The sequence below is a fragment of the Rutilus rutilus genome (assembly GCF_951802725.1).
Source record: "Rutilus rutilus genome assembly, chromosome: 3".
Lineage (NCBI taxonomy): Eukaryota > Metazoa > Chordata > Actinopteri > Cypriniformes > Leuciscidae > Rutilus > Rutilus rutilus.
The window spans coordinates 40,758,491-40,774,536 of record NC_140211.1 but is presented as its reverse complement, the minus strand read 5'-3'; the positions used below and the strand labels follow the sequence as shown (position 1 = coordinate 40,774,536).

General features: G+C 41.3%; 1 protein-coding gene across 4 annotated transcripts in view; it reads right to left on the bottom strand.

Moving 5' to 3' along the window:
* LOC311287105 (protein phosphatase 3 catalytic subunit alpha) overlaps nt 1-16,046 on the bottom strand; it is a 274,952-nt gene that overhangs the window by 69,784 nt on the left and 189,122 nt on the right. The window lies entirely within an intron of this gene.

Genomic DNA, 16,046 nt, shown 5'->3' with positions numbered 1-16,046 from the left:
TGTAATCAAACACAGCTGAACTCAAATGAAGGTGTAGAACCATCTCAAGGATGATCAGAAGAAATGGACAGCACCTGAGTTAAATATATGAGTGTCACAGCAAAGGGTCTGAATTAGGACCATGTGATATTTCAGTTTTTCTTTTTTAATAAATGTGCAAAAATGTCAACAATTCTGTGTTTTTCTGTCAATATGGGGTGCTGTGTGTACAATAATGAGGAAAAAAAAATGAACTTAAAGGGTTAGTTCACCCAAAAATGAAAATTCTGTCAGTAATTACTTACCCTCATGTTGTTCCAACCATGTAAGTCTTTCGTTCATCTTCGGAACACAAATTAAGATATTTTTGATGCAATCTGACAGAATTTTGACTCCTCCATAGGCTTCCAGTGTGACCGAAACTCACCGGCCCAGAATAGTTATTAAAACATCGTTAAAATAGTCCAAGTAACTACAGTGGCACTACATTAAGTTTATCATGCGACGACAATACTTTTTGTGCGGAAAAACAACAAAAATAACGACTTTATCCAACTATTAGTGTTCCTCAATGTGGGCCTCTGACGAGAGTTCACGGAAGCGCCAGGACGCATGCGCGAGAACTGAGCTTAAATACTCCCAAGGAGTGAGCAGTCAGTAACAAGTAGTAGTAGAAGAAGAACGCCGTAAGCTCAGTTCTCGCGCATGCGTCCTGGCGCTCCCGTGAACTCTCGTCAGAGGCCCACATTGAGGAACACTAATAGTTGGATAAAGTCGTTATTTTTGTTGTTTTTCCGCACAAAAAGTATTGTCGTCGCATGATAAACTTAATGTAGTGCCACTGTAGTTACTTGGACTATTTTAACGATGTTTTAATAACTATTCTGGGCCGGTCACACTGGAAGCCTATGGAGGAGTCAAAATTCTGTCAGATTTCATCAAAAATATCTTAATTTGTGTTCCGAAGATGAACGAAAGACTTACATGGTTGGAACAACATGAGGGTGAGTAATTACTGACAGAATTTTCATTTTTGGGTGAACTAACCCTTTAAATGATTTTAGCAAATGGCTGCAATATAACAAAGAGTGAAACATTTAAGGGGGTCTGAATACTTTCCGTACCCACTGTAAATGTGTATTCCTAACATAAATATGACTGGCGTTTATAGTAGTGTTTACAGGAAGCTTGTAAACCAGATCATATATATATATATATATATATATATATATATATATATATATATATATATATATATATATATATATATAACGATTAATTGCATTTACGATAATATCGCGATATGATTTTTTTAACCACAAAGCTGCGATTACACTCTGGTCACGTAACACGTACGCGAGAGTAAACCAGTCTGTATTGCAGATGAAGCATCAACTTGGCACACTACGCATATGGTATAGGCTACAGGAAATAACAGTTTATGTTTAATTTATGTGATATTGTGTTATAATTCTCTCCAACGATTCTGTATCGATTAAGATAATTTCAGATTTATGTCTGAGCTTAGTTTTAAACACATACGTGATGACGCTACGTGTGCTTTATAAACAACCGTATTCTGCTTGCTTCTAATTCATTTGTCACACACACACACACACACACACACACACACACACACGACACCACTCGAACCTTCCAAAAAATAATCTTTCATAAAGTTCGGAAAAGTTGAAGCGAATTACAAGGACATTCGCGGGCTTCATTGCACAATATATACGCTATGAAATACGCTCGGTTTGCTTGCAGTTACTTTTGTAGTGCGCGGTCTCGCTCGCCGGTATTTTACTTACAAATGTTCTACGAAGGCATCATATGTCTTTTGGAATGCAGTTGGCTTATATATTAAAAATATGAAAATCACAGACAGAAGCTGCTTTCAATTTCAAATACTTTGAGCATGCGGCTGTGAGCGACACGTCTACGTGGTTAAATGTACTTGCATCTCAAAATGCTTTTATGACGCGAAATAAATGTAACATAGTCTTAACATAATCTTATAATTTCAAAAGAGATGAACATGTTCAGACAGCCTGCTCTTAAATACTGAAAGCACTCTTTGTTTATTGCTTGTAATGTTTTTTTCTCCCTCTTTGTTATTTGTTTTGAAGCTATATTAGTTAAAATTATTAACATGTAATTGTATTAATTTAGTTTTTTGTGTAATTATTTTTAAAAGTAGGCCTACTTATAATTACATATGTAATTAAATATTTTAAGTTTGATTAATAAGAAAAAAAAATAGATCGGCTCATGAGGTGCCTAAAGATTCCCATCCCTATTTTACATTGATTTATTGCTTGGTTTTGTTGAATAATAGAAAAGCTTAAAAAATAATTGCATATTAAATCACAATCGCAATATTGGTAAAACGAAATCGCAATTAGATTATTTTCCAAAATCGTTTTTTCGGCTTTTTCGCACTTTATTCAAACTTTATAAATTATTAAATATTTATGAAAATAGCCAGATGGGAAGGAGCTGTCCTCTGCAACCAAGCAGGATATTGTTAACTCTTTCCCCACCATTGACGAAAATTTCCATAATTTGTGAGAAAACTATGGTGGCCCAGTAGTGCACAACACAAACGAAATTTAAAAAGCAAACATAAGTTCACAACGCAACGGAATTAAGCCACAACACAACGAAATCAAACCACAACACAACGGAAACAAGCCACAACACAACAAAATGAAGCCACAACACAACAGAAACAAGCCACAACATAAGGGAAACAAGCCACAAAACAACGAAATAGAGCCACAACACAACGAAATCAAGCCACAACTCAACGGAAATGCTCCAGACCACTAGGGGGCTCTCAGAGCGCGGTAAAGTTAGTTTTGGGCTCAATATTCGTTAATTTTTTTTTATTGAAATAAAAATAAGGGAATACAAAGTCATAAAAAAACACTTGAATCTATTAAACAATAAAATCTAAATTCTGCATCTTATATCAAAAATCAATAAAAAAATACATCAATTATCCTTTTCAACTGCTGAGATGTCTTAACAGCTTTACAGTTGTTCTTTACTAAGGTTAGAGAGTCGTACAACAAACTTTAAGTCAGTGGAAAATAGTCTACCGTTTGGTACAGTTAACATACACTTTGCCTTATGTAGCCTATATGATATTTCCCAAATAAAAAAAGAATTAGAATTATATTATTCATTTCCAATAAACCAGTATCACAATCTATAAAACAAGACCATTATATCAGTTATAGTGACACACTTGTATAGCAACTCAAAAAGAAACTAAGAAACTTGGGACCAAAATAGTTGTGCAACTGAAAAATAAATGTAGGCTAAGATTGTTTCTGTTTCCTCTTTACAAAAACAGCATAATGGCGAAACCTTCAGGAGTAAAGCCAAAGCTCATTGTCAAAAGCACCAGCTATTGATATCAAAAGGATTTAGCATTTCCAATTTATGTATTAAGTTATTATTATTAGGTATATGCCAACTTTTATTCTTAAATTGATATTACAAACCATTAGGCCCGCAATAATTGCATAGCGCATCACCGCATAACCGACGCACTGCGAGGATAATAAAAGATTAGATAGATTAGCTTACTACTCATTGAAAATTATTTAAAAACATTTAGGTCGATTATACAATGAATTATAAGGCCTATAATTAAAATTATTAACAGTCTGTCCAAACACTGCAATAATCAGTAGGCTAGTTAATGAAAATTAAGAGCAGCTTTATTTAAAAAACAACGTTTAACACGAAATTTACTACTTTTTTTACTAAATGGGCCACAAAATAAATATTAAGCAAAAATAATTAAGACAGTTATATAGGCCACCGTTATCAGCATTTGTTGAAGTAGGATTTATCTTTCGTTGTCTCTGAGAGAATATGCGCCGAAAGCTCGTCAGTTTTTACTTTCACTTTCTGTATAGTGAATAATTGACTGGGGTTTGAGACTTCTTCACCGGCATAACTCTCGCGCAAAGTTTGCACATTCTTGTTTGATATCCACTGACTCCCATTCATGGTTTAACATGGAAAAAATACCCAATTGCCAAATGATGGACAACAGTTCACATTTCCAGTGTTAATAAAATTAGACCTAAGTAAATATTAAATAAATGAGTAAATAAAGTGAAAGTGAAAAGTGAAACAAGTAAATTAATAATCAAGTAAATTAATAAAAAAAGGCGGCGGTATACACGCAGGCTTGGAAGACGTGGGTAATATCCATTTTGTAACACGAACTGAGGTAAGCAACATTTTGCTAAATTGCAGCTAGTTTGATACAGAACTTAAACATCTCCTTCTTTTTGTTTTCTTTCTTGCTACATTAAAGATTAAATGGTTTTAACTGCTGTTATAAAACGGTTAGTTCTGGTTCTTAATTCTGATTACATAAGTAATATGTACATAAGTATCGCTGCTCCACTGAGTGTGTATGTTGCTGCGTCTGTGTGTTGGTTGGCAACCATTCCGCTCTCTCTATTGGGTGGGCTAAGCGTGGATGAGTGGTGGAAAGAGATGGACAGAACAGAGGAAGAGGACAAAAAACAAAGCAGACAAGCTGAAATGAATGAGAGAGAAATTGAAGAGATGGAAAAGTCAAGAAATGAAGTTGGTAACGTTACTGTTAAACAGACTAAGTGGTCTATTCGCTGTTTTCAGGGCCGAAAAAGATTGGGTTATTGATTTTAAAACAATAACCAAAACTGACTTAACCTGTTAAGCTGCAACCCCACTTTTGAAAAATCCCCAGAAATGACATACCCAAACTGAAACAGATACAGTTCAAGAACCCTTTGTACTAAAAGCACAAGTATGATCTCATTTGAAAGCTGACAGCTGGCAGTTTATTGTAAATGTAGAATTAATTATTGTCATAATGAAAAAATTTGTTATAAATAGCTTCAAGGTTTTGTAAAGTTATTAGAAATTTATTTTTATGAAACATCCTCATGAAAATAAAATTGAAGTTGGCACTGTAGCAATCTAGAAATGCACTACAGCTAAAGCCATATGTCTGACCATGTTATATGTAAAATCTGGAGATGATAAGTCTAAAACTCTGTATTTAGTTAAATGTTTTTCAAGATCATGTCATGTGACTTTTTTAGAGTCTTATCAAAATATGCAACTGATGTTTGTCATCATCTAAGCATCCATTCAGTCTATTGTCTCTATTTTTTTGTGGTGCAAACGAGCCCCATTCAGTGTCAGTCTCCCCATGCACACATTCACACCTCTCCAGCCTGGTTATGGCTCTAAATATGCATTTCTTTTGTCTGCATTATAGTTACTAACTACTGGCTATTCACATGCTATTCATAGGGTTTCAATCCCTAATTTCTTTTATCAAAGTTCTCAATTCAAATGCCCTTCTTGAATAAAGAAACATTTCAGTAAGCATTGCTATTTAGAAAAAAAAATCATAAAAGAATAACTGCTAACTTAGGTGGCAGGTGCACCTGGGATAGCTAACGTTAGCATGTTAGCTTTGCACACCATCAATACACAACCATTTATGAGATTAAAACCATGTTTGTGCTCCAAACTTCCTTTATAACGCAAGTCGAGTGTTTTAAATAATCTTCTGTGATCTAATTTGGCTTCAGATAAAAAAAATCCGACAAAAAATATATTATTTTATAGTATTCTGCACAATGATAAAGTCTATATCGATTAGCATTACATTATAAATATAATCTATTATTATGAAAATACCTGGCATGGCTTGAAGAACACAGGTAAATCAAATATCATTGCAATCATGTTTATAAATATATGAAACTGTTTTCAACATTGATAATAAGAAATGTTTTCTGAGCTGTAAATCAGCATATTCAAATTAATTATCATCATAACTGGAGTAATGATGCCGAAAATTACGTTTTGATCAATTGAATAAATTACAGTTTAGTATGACATAGAAAACAGATAGCCTATGTTAAATTGTAATATTACAGTTTTTACTGTATTTTTGATCAAATAAATGCAGAAGAGAATTAAAAATCTTACAGACCCCAAACTTTTGAACAGTAGGCTAGTGTACAATAGTATTTTTACTATAATAAGGGTAGTTTTGTAAAAGTCACTGACTAATAATTACAGGCGAGTTGAGAGCACAAATCACAAAATATTTAGTAGTCATGAAAACGTTCTCAGATTTAGCATATTAATGATGCATTCACCTCATAAATCATGACACACTGCTCTAGCACAGGAAAGTGCATACAAGTTCAAGTGCATGCTTTTAAAATTAAAAAGTATTGGTATCGGTATCGGCGATACTGGCCCTGTATTTACTTGGTATCGGATCGATACCAAAATTTGGAGTATCGCCCACCTCTACTGGAATGTCACATGATCATGGCTCTTCTTCATGTTCCATATATGGACTATTACTGAGCATATAGCGCCCTCAGGCTGCTGGTATGGATTGAAAACACAATAGATCAGAGTATGAAAGCGCTCATAATGATTACATCGACGCATTTGGGTATAAATTCAGTAAATATTATTCCTGTCTATAGAAATATGATGTAAATCTATGAGAATCTATCAATATTTCTCCAAATCTGCACATTTTTGAGCTAAAGCCCTGAGGCACGTTGTTTTGTGAATCGCTGTCATGACGAGCACGGGAGTTTTTTTTATGAATGAAAGCGGCTGACGGTCATAATTCATATTAAAGGTATCGACGCATTTTTCCATTTCATAACTCCTGACACAAATTAAGACATAACTGTCACTATAAGTTTCTCAGAATACAATAATGGTCAAATACTGAAACTTGAGTCTTATATCTTTTTAATGATGTATAGTTTGTCAAGGTATAACATTAAATCTGATAGTAACTTTGAACTAAATAAATAAATAAACGCTTCAGTGCGCCGACGCACTGGTGAAGCTTAACAGGTTTAAACCAGAGACAATTTATATAAGAGACATGCCACTTCCTCAATCCTCAATACAACTATATAAGGAAAACCTGTAACGGCAAAGATGGCGGTTGTATGCACATGTCCCGCCCCTCCCGCTGGAAAGCCAATCATCTGCTTTTAACAGTCAAGCCTGTAAACATTTAAGCCTATTGTCTGGTTCCACTGACGCATGCGCACAGTTGAGGTTTTGTGACAGCAAGTAGTGGTGTGTGCAAGATCAGATGGAATCCACATGGAAGATAACAACGCGAAGGCACCGGACTACCAAGGTAGTTAAAGCATTTTATATCGACCACAAATATGTTATCTTACATTCTAAGTAAAATACACAAAATATGTCTTATTTGATCGGTGAGTAATGTAGATGAACTGCTGCGCTTGTGACAGGGTGCATATTTAACTGAAAGAACAAGCAGAGAGAGAGAGAGAGAGAGAGCCCCGGTCGCGCGCGCGCACTCTCTCCCTTCGGAGCCAAGGCGAAAGTGTAAACAAGACTTCACCGTCTCCAAACTAAGCGCTGTCTTGCTCTCTCTCCCGCACGCATATTAATCAAAATAAAACGACATGATGGTAAAAGGTCGGAAAACCAAAGTTTCATGTGGAGCATTCAGAGATTTTTTTTTTCCTGAATTACCGCTGGGTGTGAATTGTGCTAAAATACGTTGCCTTATCTTCTCTGAAATGCGTTCCACACATTTAGCTGACATAAAATGACTTTCTAAATAAACGAAAAAACCTATCCAGTGATGTAATGTTTTCTGTGTTGACACTAACCTTGTGGGATGTCCATGTCCTAACTGATGGGAAAATCACACAACCGTATGACACGTCCAATTTGCGAACTAATGACTCCTTTGAACCGATTCATTTGAATGAATAGTTAAAACAACTGATCTATACAATACATTGTTATTACTGATAAAGTGCAAACCTGCTTATATTTAAATAATGGAGAACAATATTGACATTGAATATTGCACAACACCGGCATTCTGGATAGAGACGTAAATGAAGTTGGTGTCGTGAACCCTTGCGCATGCGTAGTAAAAGTATAACCTGTGGGGAAAAAGGCGTTTTAAACCTTATTTTGGGGCAAAGTCATCAAACTTTTTCAGCGATTTTTATCATATTTTACTGCTGTTTCTATACATGCAGTTTTTATGTCCCGGTGACCAGTGAAAGTGCAGTTCTGACTCTCTGCCCATTCATTTAGATAGGAGCCTGGTCTTGTTAGTCCGAAATAGCTGCCCGGAGGCGTTGCCAAGATGGCGGCCGAGTGGCACGACTTGCCTAAAAGGACTTTGCTTAAACACGGCTCTCCGTCAGTTTTATGCCACTGTGAAAAATGGGAAAGGTGAACCCTACAGTTTCAACAGCTATGTTGGCCTACACGCAGGGCTTAATCTATAAATCAGTGATCCACCAATCTGCCAGTCCTGGTGTCTTTTCACCAGATCTCGAGTTTATCACTAGCAACAACGTTTCCGTTGGAGTAGTGAAAAAACTTCGCCGAGACGGATGTGACAAAACGTGTCCATGAGATGGTCCGAGATGGTGGATAATGTGACCACCATCTCGTCAATTAAGTCTAAAGCTGAAGAGGGTAACAAGTATAGTACAGTACATATACATTTCATGTCGGAGCGGGATTTGAGCGAACATCGTTTTACTGGTGAGCATGAGAGGTTCATGAGTACCGTATTTTCCGGACTATAAGTCGCTCCAGAGTATAAGTCGCATCAGTCAAAAAATGCGTCATGAAGAGGAAAAAAACATATATAAGTCGCACTGGACTATAAGTCGCATTTATTTAGAAATTTATTTCACAAAATCCAAGACCAAGAACAGACATTTAATATGGAAAGGCAAGCTATTCAACTACACAGTAGCACACAGAACAACAGGCTGAGTAGGTGTCCGGTATGTTAACGCAACACATTTTAACAGTTATTCAGCTACACAATAGCATAAAGAACATATACCTGGGAGGCTGAATAGTCTAAATGAACATAAGCCAGCGAGTCCAACAAGCAAGTTACCAGTAAACAAGTTCACCGAGCACCCGCGATCTCATTCCACATCACTGAATCCATTGAATTTTCTTCATCCTTGGTGTCGCTTCTGAACAGCTCCGCCATAGAGCGCCCTCTCACGGCTGTAGACGGTAATGTTTTCATCTCAGTCTGAATTAATTTTGATATATAAGTCGCACCTGACTATAAGTCGCAGGACCAGCCAAACTATGAAAAAAAGTGCGACTTATAGTCCGGAAAATACGGTAGAGCCTTCGCTTGGGCCGTGAGCGATTGAGTGGAGCGCGCTGGCATTGAGCGGAATATTGAGAGGAGCGTCACACCACTCCACTTCGCTCACATGCTCATATATATATATATGAAATGGTCGACAGTAAGCGGTAGAGTCAACTCAAGTCAAGTCACCTTTATTTATATAGCGCTTTTTAAAATACAGATTGTATCAAAGCAGCTTCACAGTGATAACATGAAAATAATACAACAAAGTTTGTTTCTAGAAGAAAATTGCATCATCGTCCACATTAAGTAAGGCAGATCAATAATACTGTTGAATATTAAATGTCCTCAACTAAGCAAGCCAAAAGCCAAGGCAACAGTGGCAAGGAACCAAAACTCCATCAGGTGACAGAATGGAGAAAAAAACCTTGGGAGAAACCAGGCTCAGTCGGGGGCCAGTTCTCCTCTGGCCAACGAGCGAACAGTGTATGATTATGATTCAGGCAGCATTACAGGTCAGGAGTCAGATTGGATCACAACATTCCAAATATTTATCCAGTTCCATCTGGTTGGAGGTCGGAGTCATCACGCCTCAGAGCATGAATGACATGCGATTTCGAATCCTTAACCAAGTTTAGTGTATTCTTCTTCCTAATATAACATACTCCTCATATTTTGATTGTTTAATAGAACCTAAAAGGTCATTAAAAGCAAGTATTGTGCAAATATCCCTTACAGTCATCACTTTTGGCAACTACTTTATATACATTTCTAGTTCTCCAGCTGTAATTGTGAGCAACTGTTTGCAGACAGTAACTTATACAGTTTTAATGCAGACTTTTTGAATAAAGGTGATCAAAAACTGCTATTAAATTCATTGAGTGACAGCTCTAAATTTCATATGTGATTAGCATGTCACTGTTCTGCTTGGCTCTTCATCTTGGCCCTTCATAATGGAGCTGCTGATAAAAAAGTGGATTTGGGTAAAAAGTAGAAGAATTAAGGTTAGATTTTTGACTTTGGCATACTGATATTGATATTGATACATCCCAGTGTAAAATAAAAATTAATGAAATATTCATTGATTGAACAAAAAAAATTGTGTTCTATTATTTAAAAAATAAATAAAGATTTATTTCTTTATGATTTGGTCAGCTATGTTTGCAGTAATTTAGGGCATTTCTATTTTCTAATTTAGGGCTAGTCTCTGATTAAACTGTCCTTGCTGTCGTAAAACGTACTCGGTTACCTAACGTAACCTCGGTTCTCTCTAGAAGAGGGAACGAGTATTGCGTAAGTTGCTTACGCTACGGGAAAGTTGTCTTTTCTCGAGATCTGAAGCCAAAAAATTATCCTTAATTTTGTATTTATTGTCAACGCAGTGCGGCAGCCAGCAGACCATAGCAGGCTGTATAAGCGTGCTCATTGGCTGTCCTGCGGAAACTGCAGCAGCCTATCGGTGAGCCCTGCGTGACGTCGCACCCTCCACGCGCCTCAGCCCGCCAGAATGGGTGTGGCTAGCGTGTATAAAAGAAGGGCTCACAGGCTGAAACTCTGGTTTTCATAGACTGAAGCAAATAAGCTCGCGGCGCGACATGGCAGATTACGCAATACTCGTTCCCTCTTCTAGAGAGAACCGAGGTTACGTTAGGTAACCGAGTACATTCTCTTACGAGAGGTTCTCTCGTATTGCGTAAGTTGCTTACGCTACGGGAACCCCTTGTCAACGCCGTGCGCGCCGAGCATCCACTGCATGAGGCCCAGGGGAGCCCGGGGAACACAACATGTGGGAACAGGCGGCCAGCAACACGGGCCAGCACATGTCATAAGCACTTCATAGGAATACAGAGCGGCTCTGCCGGTCTATGTATAAACATGTGGAGAATGCGGCCAGCACAGTACATAAGCACATCATAGGGAGAAAATAGAGCGGCTCCGCCGGTCTATGTATAGAGAGTATAAACCCCTAGCGCAGCTGAGTGGAGAATAGGCGGCCAGCAACGCGGGCCAGCACCAGTGCACAAGCACGTGATGGGGAAAATACAGAGCGGCTCCGCTGGTCTGTATATAGAGAACCTCATTCCTTAGTGCAGCTCACCAGAAAAGCTAGTAGTACACGAGAGTAGTCTGCACATGAACAACTGGGCAGAACATACAAATCACTTAAACTGATAACAGTTTAGCCTGCAAGGCGGGAACTTCCAGGTTATAAAATCTCACGTATGTAGAGGGGGAGGCCCAGCCTGCCGCCATACAAATGTTGTGAATAGAAATCCCGCTGGACCAAGTCCACGATGAGGCCATGCCTCTAGTGGAATGGGCTCTGATGCCCATAGGGCACTGCAGGTGTTTGGACGCATAAGCTGCTGCGATAGCGTCCACTATCCATCTGGTCAGGCAATGTTTCGAGGCGGCGAGACCCTTGGTGCACCCACCAAGGTTATAATCGTTAACGAAAACGAACGAAAAAACGAAAACTAGGTGGGAAAAAACATTGTCGTTAACTGAAAAAAAAAAAAAAAACGAGGCATTACAAAAAACCGATAACTAACTAAAACTGTAATGTGTGTTTGGCAAAACTAACTAAAATAAAATAAAAATGTCCTTAGTTTTCGTCTTTGTCAAGGTCTTTCATTTTTTAACGTTATTTAAAACACGCAGCGTATTCGTTCAGCTGCATTTCCTTTCCCTGCTCTCCCTCTGTCTCTCTGTCACTCATGCGTCTCTCACATGCGCGCACACACACACACGCACACAGCCCCTCCCCTCCGTGCACACCGCGTCTCCATGAGAACGAGTGTTCGTTCGACGTTGAAAGCAAGTTCGCGAAAGGTTGGTCTCTCTATCTCGTGAACACCTTTACACAATCACACATTAAAAAGTGGTATAAAAATATTTTAAATTCTGAATATAATTTTGTCAGTGTGTTAATGTCGACCCGAGAAGCGATTTGCGCCTTCTTTAGAAAGTTAACTAGTCGCAAGTTTGAGGTAAAATGCACTTTTTGGTTGTGGTTGTCGATGTCAAAACACTATATAAGCTGTGATTCAAATATTAAATAATGTTATGTCATTTTTTTACCTTTACACTGAATGTTTGCTGCTTCACTCCAGATGAGTAGGCTATTGGCTGTATAGGGTAAATTTAGTATAGGGTGTGAAAATTGTACAGCTGTGGTATTTGTAAGTTATAGGGTGTGAATTCTGTATAGAAGATGTGTAGATTTCTGGTACGGCGTGTGGATTTTGTAAGAGGTAAAATAATTTCAATGGGGTGTGAATTTTTTTCTAAAATCGTATGATGTTTTTGAGTTATTATTACACAATACTTTTTCTGACCTTTTTGAATCTTGCCCCTGACAAATAACCCAAATTACAAAAAAAGACTAAACCTAACACTAAAACTAATAAAAACTAAACTAAAACTAAGCATTTTCAAAAAATAAAAAATAAACTAAACTAGCAAACCCACTTTAAAAACGAATTAAAACTAAACTGAATTTGAAAACAAAAAGTAAATATAAAATAAAAATAAAAACTAATGAAAAATGCAAAACTATAATAACCCTGGCGCCCACCAAACGAAACAAAGAGCTGCTCAGAACGCCTGAAGGCGGCGGAGCGTGTGATATAAACTCTCAGCGCCCTGACGGGGCATAAGAGGTTATCACTGTCCTCGCTATCGGATGCTGGCAGAGCCGACAGGGAGATGATCTGTGCCCTAAAGGGAGTGCCAATCGCTTTGGGGACGTAACCGTGTCTCGGTTTGAGGATGACTTTGGAGTCATTTGGTCCGAACTCGAGACATGCGGGGCTAACAGATAGCGCGTGTAAATCCCCCACACGTTTTACTGACGAGAGAGCTGTCAGAAAAACAGTTTTGAGCGAAAGGTATTTCAGATCCACAGATTCTAACGGTTCAAAGGGAAACGCTTTCAGGGCCTCTAGGACCAAAGAAATATCCCAAATATGAACCGAGGGGGGCCGCGGGGGGTTCATCCTCCTGGCTCCTCTAAGGAAGCGGATGATAAGCTCGTTCCTTCCTGTTGCACGGCTGCGCATCGTCTCCGCGAACGCTGCAATAGCCGCGACGTACACTTTGAGCGTGGAAGGGGACCTGCCCTTGTCCAACAGCTCTTGTAGGAAGGAGAGCACCCGCGAAACCCCACACGTGTGTGGATCCAGGCTCTTAGTAGCGCACCATTTGGAGAACATGACCATTTAGACGCGTAGAGTCTTCTCGTGGAAGGAGCTCTAGACTGCGTGATCGTGTTTACGACCCCTTCTGGCAAATCAGCGGGTATCCGTTGATTATCCACGCATGCAGAGACCAGCGCTCTGGATGGGGATGCCAAATTGATCCACCGGCTTGAGAGAGAAGATCTTTCCTCACCGGGATCGGCCATGGGGCTGAGTGCGACAGCCTCACTAGCTCTGGGTACCAGATTTGGTTCTCCCATCGCGGGGCTATGAGGAGCACTGAGTGGCGCGTTTCCCTGATCCTCTTGATTACCTGTGGTAACAGCGAGATCGGAGGGAAAGCATACAGGCTCGGTGAGGCACTCGAGCGTTCAACCAGCGTTGTAGCGGGCGCATACGCAATAGACCCAGCTGAAGCACTGCTGCAGCTGATGCCATACAACCCAGCATCCTCTGAAATGTTTTTAGAGGTGCGGCACTGCCCATCTGGAAAGACGCGGCCAGGTGTTGAATACAGCGCGCGCGCTGTGTCGACAGCCGGGCCGTCATTGCCACAGAGTCCAGTTCCAAACCCAGAAAAGAGGCTGACTGACTGGGCAGTAATGAGCTCTTGGTCCAGTTGACCGTGTGACCCAGGCTTTCTAGGTGGCTAAGAAGCACTGTTCTGTGAGAGATAAGTTCTTCCTCTGACTGTGCAAGAATCAGCCAATCGTCCAAATAATTCAAAATCCGCATGCCCTGACTTCTCAGGGGAGCGAGAGCCGTGTCCATGCACTTTGTGAATGTACGGGGTGCTAAAGACAGGCCGAACGGCAGGACAGTGTACTGATATACCCGACCGTCGAAGGCGAATCTCAAGAATGGCCTGTAACGGGGTATTATCTGGATCTGGAAGTAAGCGTCTTTCAGATCGAGGGAAATAAACCAGTCCCTCGGGCGAATCTGCGCGAGGATCTGTCTGGTTGTCTTTTCATAAGAGCTTTGTTCAAATATCTCAGATCTAAAATCGGTCTGAGAGCTCCGTCCTTCTTGGGCACGAGGAAGTAACGGCTGTAAAAGCCTGACTCGCTCAGAGAAGGGGGTACCGGTTCTATGGCCCCTTTGCACAGAAGTTTCGCTATTTCTGCACAAAGTAGGTGTGCTACTTCCCCATTCACTCTCGTCTCAGTTCGCGCTTGAAAGCGCGGGGGACGGCGAGCGAACTGCAATGAATAGCCCTCTCTTACTGTGTTCAGAATCAGCACCCATTCTGACGCACCTGGAATAGCTTCCCACGCTTTCGCATGTACGGCTAAGGGCAGAATGGCCTCCGGGCTCCGATTGCCGCATTCCGCGGGCTCGAGAACCTGATTCGGAGGCGCGGGCGCAGTGCGGTGCTTAAATACGATGGCTCGCAGACAGCATATTGTCAGCATAGGGAACATATTGTGCGAGGAACGGAGCGCGAGAGCGGCGCCGGGGGTAAAGTGTTTGTCAGTATGTGTGAGCGTTCGAGGGCGGGCACAGGACTTACATTTGTGATATGACCGGTAGGAAGTGGCCGTGTAACAGAGCGGGCAGTAAGTAGGTGCGGGCACGGGATTGTGGACGCGTTTCCTACATCTAACACTCGAGCGGCTTTTGTCCGCTTTATGAGAGTGGGCTCTGTGAGAGACACGGGGTTTAAAGTGCTTGTGTGTAGGGGTGAACACAGAAACGTGGGCACATTTTCTACACTTAAAACACATGCGGCGTGAGCCGGACAACCAGACATTATGCTCTTTTTGAGATTTCTCTGGGTCGCCGTGATAACGGCGGTTGTGTGCAGGCGAGCGGGTAGAATCACCGGCTCGTTGGCTGCGAAGTAAACATCTGCAGTAGCCATGACTACGGGGACTGACAGAGCGTGAAGCTTTGACGGTGGTCCGGCCGCGGCGGGACTCAACCGTCTTTTCCTCCTTTGAGCTGCTAGGAGGACTTCGCGGGCTCGGGTGGACTTCGCGGGCTTGCGGCTGGTCGAGCACGATCTAGGGCGGCCGCCCTGTCGTCGCTGCGAAGACGGAGGTCGAGCTGGACGCTGGGCGGAGCTTTGCGCAGGCTGGTCGCGAGGACGGCGTGCGGCTGAGTTTTTTGTACCTCCGAGAAGCGGTCCACGATCCCGTTAACCGCTGGGCCAAAGAAGCCGGTGGGGGAGAGCGGGGCGTTGAGGAACACAGCACGCTCGGACTCCCTCATGTCGGCGAGCGTCAACCAGAGGTGCCTCTCTGGCACCAGGGGGAATGGCATTATACCCCTTCTCGGCGGCACCGTCAACCTGTGAGAGCGCCGAGGAGGAATGGGAAGAGACTCTCGAGGAGAATGGTGCATTCCACGATTTAGAAAGCTCAGCGTGGAGCTCCGGCAGGAAGGATGCAGTCCTGGATGCGGGTGCTCGGCGGCGGCGATGCAGAAAACAGCCGTCGAGTCTGTCCGGCGCTGGCTCTTTAGGCGGTGACCACTCGAGGCCAAGCTGGTCAACGGCCTTGGTGAGGAAGTTCCGCATCCTCGCCGGCTCGAGTACGGCCGGATTCCTGAACTGACGAGGAGGCGGTGGACCACTCCTCGCTGTCAGAGGCCAGGATGGAGCAGCTGTCAGCGGCGGCGTCCTCATCCACCTCATCCGCTTCATCCCCTGAAGCGGCGGCGGCACGGGCAGG